At 39.1% G+C, this 6,554-nt stretch overlaps 1 long non-coding RNA gene across 1 annotated transcript; it reads left to right on the top strand.

Moving 5' to 3' along the window:
* The first annotated feature begins 4,432 nt into the window (after positions 1-4,432).
* LOC122178520 lies at positions 4,433-5,820 on the top strand. Its single transcript, XR_006178366.1, has 3 exons — positions 4,433-4,443; positions 5,604-5,655; positions 5,784-5,820. It is a non-coding gene; the product is annotated as an uncharacterized LOC122178520 (long non-coding RNA).
* The last annotated feature ends 734 nt before the right edge of the window (positions 5,821-6,554 follow it).

Genomic DNA, 6,554 nt, shown 5'->3' with positions numbered 1-6,554 from the left:
GAAGTGGGGTTTTAAATAAGTCACTGCTCGGGTAAGTTAAAAATGTTTATATACTGAAGAGATTTTCATGTCATTGAGATGAATTGACACTAGGCAGTCTATTGTTCTCTAAAAATTTCCGCTTGGGTTTCAATAGTTTTGCATGGCCTATGCTTTTAGCAGGAGAAACATTTGTTTTTCATGTTTGAATGATTATTGTGTAAATTACTATTCGAGCATTATATTTTCACAGATAGAGGCTAGCAAACAGATTTGTATTGATAGTAAATCCTCTGGGAAGTAAATCTTAGATATTCAAAAAAAATTTGTAGATTTATGCTCGTGGAATATCTTCAGCTCAGAAATTCAATGAATTCATTAAATAGTTTCAGCTCAGAAAAGATACTCTGTCACAGAAAACTGACTGAGGAGGACGGGTTAGCGTGGGTGTGCTCAGTAGGATGAGGAGCAGTAAGAAATGTGGAAGGAAATCAAGGAAAGCAGATGGCTCAGTTTAAGCTTCATTTATGGCTCTTATATTTTTCCTGTAGAACTGTAAAATACAGAAGCGTTTGATTGGGTAAGCCAGTAAACCTTGTTATTAGTTCATGCCCTAACTGAGTAACTGGAGAAAAGTATGCTCCAATCACCTTTAAATGCTGGTATTCAGCTCTGCAACATTTAGACATTAGCTAGGGAGAAAGAATATAATATTCTGAATTTGACACTTGATGTTTGTACTGACCCACAGCAGAAAGAATTGCTGCTCCAGTTTTCAAGCTCCTATAACACATGGTATTTCACTTGTTCCCATCTGCACTGTCACTCTACATGTCTGCCTAGGCTAACTACATTCCATTTTTTCTTCCTTGATGCTTAGAAAGGGAAAAAGTATAGCTGGTTTGCTGAGTGTTTAAAGAGGAACAGATTTGCTGCCATTTACAAACTACCCTGCAGTTCAGTCTCTGCATTACCTCCACTTGGCGTTGCAGTAGATGGAGGAATTACTTTTACTACACCGCCATTGTTTTTTCCTCACTCAAAAACTTTGTGTTACCTCACACATATGTATAAGTATATGCAGTGTAAGATGAAGTAACTCATTCTTACAGAATCATTAAGGTTGGAAAAGACTTCTAAATCTAGTCCAACCATGGTGAGACCACCTTCACCATGCTTGATAACATCCTCCACTGCCACTTGAGCACCTCTGAGACAGTGAATCCATCATCTCCACAGGCAGCTTGTTGCAGTGCTTCACCACTCTAAGAATATTTTTTTCCTAGTATTCAGCCTGAATGTACTGACAGTGTTATTGCAGCAACATTTGATTTATTTATGATTCAATTCCAGCACAGTTGAGCTACAAACTGTTCACTTTGAACAGTGGAATTTGTTAGGATTTCAAAGTCCTTATTATAAACTGCAGGCCTGACCCTTCTGTTATGTCCAGCATTATCAGATATTTCCCAGATAGCTGTTGGAGGCTCAGTGTTCTACCTTACCTCTTCTCCCCCAGCAATGCTGTACTAAGACAGAGCCTCAGAGCAGCTATATAAGCATGGAGTATTGTCAGTAATGCACACTGGGAGAGATGCAGCTCCGCAGTATGGAAACTTAAAATCACATTGACCATTCCAAGGGATATAACTCCTTGAGAGCAAAGTTGTATCCCCCTCTGTTCCTCTTGCTGCATCTCTTTGCTTGACTTTGGAAGAAAAAATACCTCCTTACAGGACTTGATCCACACCAAGGCATTAAATTCAACTGGAATATAAATATCTAGTGAGAGTAATAGTAAAAGCTCCATGGGAAAAAAAGTTTCAGTTCATACAAAGCACATTTTAGTTAAATCCTTCGTATATTTCTGAAACCAGTGAAGAATTTTGCTGGCACTCAATTTGAAGTCCTGTGAAGAGTCACAGTGCAGCTCCAGCTTGGCCTTTCCTACCAGTGAGATTTCACACAACCCTCAGCTCATCCACAGCAGAATCCTGAAGCTCCTTAATCAAGGCATTAGCGTATTCCAGCAGAGTGCTAACAAAACTGGGACTAAAATATGCAAACCAACATCAGGAAGGAGTGTTTTCAGCATACTTACGCTCTGCAAATGTTAAATAGCACTCAGAAAGTAATTGCAGATCTCAGACATAATCCACATGCCTTGTTCTAGCTCAAGAAGTGACTTGGGGTGAGTCTTTATCTGAGGAACAGGCTGCTAGGATTTTCTTACAAGAAATGAAATGCTCATCACCTGTTGCAGTTGTCTTATGCTTATTTGGCAGCTACTAATTCTTTAGATAAACTTCAAATGAAAGGAATTTAGCAGCCAGATAGTCTCTGCAGCTGAGCCTGGCAGAATTGTTTATTGAAGACGCTCCAAAAGGTTTCCAGCTGTTTTTAGCACCTGCTCTACTTGAGAACCCAGTGAAGAAAAATGGAAACAGCTGAGGCCAGATGCCCGTTCTAGGATTCATTTTGCTGTGGATCAGAGCAGTGCATCTTTGGATATCAGAGGAATGTGTGCTCAGTGTGAGGTGGCTGCCAGGAACTCATTTACGTCCTTCAGGTGGCAATCATGGCAACAAGGAACAGCCTTAGCTATTGTTAGTGTTAGCAAACTGTTCCCTATATTGGCTGAGTTTAATGTAGTCTAAAAATTATTGCAGTTATATTCACCTGTGCAGTCTAGAAGGTAAATTTTGTTCCTGGATGTGATGAGAAAAGTGTAAATGGCATATAATCTCTTTAAACAGTTGAAGTAAATAAGATCTACTTAATAGAGTCCAGTTCCTTAGGGCTGGCTACAAAGCTAGAGTAAGATTCCTGCTGAGGAGCAAGATGCAAAAGCATCAGGAGGAGCTGAACCTAAAAGAGACTTCCTGGGTGTTAGAGTTCTTTCCCTAGAAATTATCTTAACTGAAGGACACTTCCATTACATGTAAGATAGAGTGGCAGCTGATTTAGTTCAGCAGCTCAAACTGACTGATTCTTTGATGAGTTGATGGTTGAACTATGATGATCTTAGTGGTCTTTTTCAACCTTAATGATTCTGTAATACATTGTCCATGAAATAAAGACTATCAGTGAGAAGTTGTTATTAGAGTGGCTGTTGGTCTGAGCTAGGTCAAGACCAGGTTACTGCAAAAAAGCATCATGAGTTCATAAGAAGGATTAAAACATCAACTAATGCTTCCCAGGAAGACAAATATTAATCAAAGATTTGTGAAGAGTAGGAATATAGTAAAGAGTGTAATACAAACATCATCAGTTGGTAGAAACTGACTTATGTGAGATCATAGAAGGCATATACTGTCTCACAAAATTAATCATAAGTGATCCCTGTGCTCATCTTTCATATCAAAACTTCTGTCATTGGTGCCACCACTAGAGAAAGATGTGTGAGAATGTGTCCTTTTTCTTAGGCATGAACGGGCTGTTCTGTCCTCAGATCCCCTCTCCCAGTTGGCAATTTCTTTTTCTGGATTTGCTATTTTACCTGTAAATTTGCTTTTTATTTTCCCCTCTGTTATTAGCTGCCTGCCAAAGCTTCCTTTTTTTAATCACGAGTCTTCTCTATTTCATTGCCTGATATTGTCATAATCTCCTGTTCCTTCAGCATCTTTCTCTCTGATCTCACTGATTTTGTTTTGCTTTCTGATCTCAGTCTTCTCTCCAGTGCAAGCTAATCCTTGCATTACACAACCACATGCCAGTTTATACATTTGGTTGCTTATTCCCTCTCATTTCCTTTTGTTTCACACATTGTATTTTAATGTTTCTGCTGTTCACCTTTTCCCCACTTTCCTCCCTGCTGCTCAGAGTTCCTTAGATCTAGTGCATTAACTTTAACCTCAACTTGGGCTTTGGGTTGCCCAAAATTTGCTCATTTTTGCTTTCAAGTAGTTTACCTGTTATTAGTTTGTTTTGTTTAAGAACAAGTTGTGACAATGTTTGTCAGCCTTCAGATGCAGTGGAAGTGCAGTAGGTTGAATAATTTTATTAAATAATATGCTCTCTTCCTGGTTCTTTAAATATTTAAAATCACTTTGCAACTTTTTCCACACAGTACACAAGCAGAAAGCAATTGGGCAAAAATAGCAGTCATTAGCTCTGGAGATGCAGTAAGCACAGCAGGTAGCATATATGATTCAAATTCAAACTACCTCTTCTCAGAAGGAGAGTCTGGAAGGGTTATGCAGTCTCTGCAGTAGACAGAGAGTATCATCTGAATGCTCATTAAAGTAAAACATAAGGGCTGATCCTTATGTCTTTATTGGCATAAGTAGACAAAATTAATTTGGGTTTCAGGATTGCTATTCTTAAAAAGATGGGGAGGGGAAGAGGGGAGGTGAAATAAACCTAAGAAAAAAATCTAGAATAATGAAATTAACTAAATGTTACTTAACTGTATTTCAGACTCTAAATGATGGAAAGTTGACCTTCACAAAAGTGTATATAAAAGTAAGTAAAATGTATTTTGAGGGGAATAGATTGCTTCCCTCATCAGTATGCAGTGTGTATTCATCCCATACTGTTTTTAACATGTTCGCTGTCTCTTGGGGAAAAGGTACATAGCTCGTATTTGCAACAGAACATTAAAAAGGTGTGCTATTGATTGGTTTTGTTGGCTGTGCACTCTTTTTGCTATGTTAATTACCTTCCTTTTCCACCTGCTTCATGAAGGTCAAAAGTTAGCTTGTGAGCACTAAATAGACCCCATCTGACAGACCCAAAGAAGAATTTTCTTGAAGGTCAGGCCATAATACCATGTGCCAGAGAGCATGACCACAATGCAGGTACATCAGAGCTGTTCCCAGGAACTGCAGGATTTTTGGCAAGCAGGAAGGCAGTGTCTCCACACAGCTGCACATTCAGTAGGGCCATCTAAGTCTGTCAGTGGCCTCCAGAACATGTTACTGAGTTGTATAAATGCATTTCTTTCCTGCACAACAAAATCAAGCAGGTTTTACAGAATTTAATATCCCTTGGTTTCAGGGAACCCCTACATTAGCACGTTTAAAAGCAACATCCACTGAACTTGTGCTTTTGCTGTGAAACTGATGACGGGAATGTTAATAAAGTAAGGGTAAGCTGGAGCACTGGCACAGACTGAAGTATGTGTGCTATTGAGACAGGATTTCTGCAAAACGTTTTATAAAAGACTTCTCCATAAGGTCTGCGAGATGTCTCCAGCCATAGGGAGATTGCTGCTGTTTGTAATGCTACTTCAAGTCCTCACAAAATTGTCTTCAAGTCTATTAACATGAGCAGAAAACAGAAGATAAGGAAGAGGGAAGTTTATATTCCAGCAGCTTGGTATCCAGGGAATTAAAAAACAAGTGTGCAGACCATCAACCTTTGAAAATCTTCCTGCCTACAAGCCATTTGCAGCATCTTCTATTATGTATAAGGTGTTTGCTGGTTTCTGTCTCCAGCTTTCACGAAGAAAAAAAAATAAAAATCTCAATTGACACTAATTGGTTGCAGTCTCAATGAAAGGTCAAGGATTAAAGGTGGAAAAAGCCACAACTAACCTTCTGCTTGCAAAGTTGCTTTCACTACATGTGGGAGGAAGAATGCCAGAGACGTGGTGGGGTAAAGTTCACTCTGCTTTATTCCAGAGCTACAGAAATAGCTGTCCCAAGGAAAAGGCCAAAGGACTTCTGTGCCCAGGTATTTCAAGGCTTCACCTTTCCTGCATTTCCCTCAGTGATTTTTATAAATAATTACCAACATGCCATTAACTGCAGCATTATGCTGCAGCCTTCACCAAATCAAGCCTTTCTATCTATATCAAACAGGATAATATATCTCAAAGTCAAGAGGAAAACTGCACCAGGCAACATGATAGCAACTCTAAGCCTTCTGGATATATTGCACCATAAATACTAGCAACCTCTGCGTTAGAGCTTTTATCAAATCCTGGGCCTGTATATAAGTGACTGGCGCTTCCACAAATCTGTAAAATGATACCATAAATCACTCTTTCTGATGTCACATTATTCTGAACTGCCATCCAAAAAGAACACAGGATGGTCAATAGTTGGGATGATAGATTGAGCAGCCACTCCAGCAGCTTTGAGACATACACTCATCTCAGGTTAATCAATGTAAAGGGAATAAAATATCCAACTCTTTGATACTGTTATTCAAAGCTCCTCTTTGGCAGAGTAGTAAAATATATATGGCTAATTTGGAATTCAGATTGCCTTCAACAGCAGTTCTTCCGTGCTTAAAAGTAGGCATGAGTTTAAATGCCTTGCAGGAATGGAACCTGGAAGGAAAAATGGGCTAATAAAGATTTAGGAGTCTGAGCTGACAGACTGACCAATTTTAAATTCAGACAAAGATGTTGCTTTTCGTGTTCAAAGGAAGAAGGCACGTATTGTTCATGTTTGCTGCTTTGTGAGCAATTGTACTTGTGCTGTTGGCGTTACCCTCCTGTAATTTCTTTCCTTATCCAGTTAAGGCTGTAGCTAAATTTCCCCTCATAAATCTTTCTCCCCTAAACAATTCAATTGCTTTCACTTACCTCCACCATTATTAGCTGAGTGTGCAATTTCAAAGTGTGT

The sequence above is a fragment of the Lagopus leucura genome, unplaced genomic scaffold (assembly GCF_019238085.1).
Source record: "Lagopus leucura isolate 7727_CA_CO unplaced genomic scaffold, USGS_WTPT01 Super-Scaffold_100002, whole genome shotgun sequence".
Lineage (NCBI taxonomy): Eukaryota > Metazoa > Chordata > Aves > Galliformes > Phasianidae > Lagopus > Lagopus leucura.
This window is presented reverse-complemented; position numbering and strand designations above follow the sequence as displayed.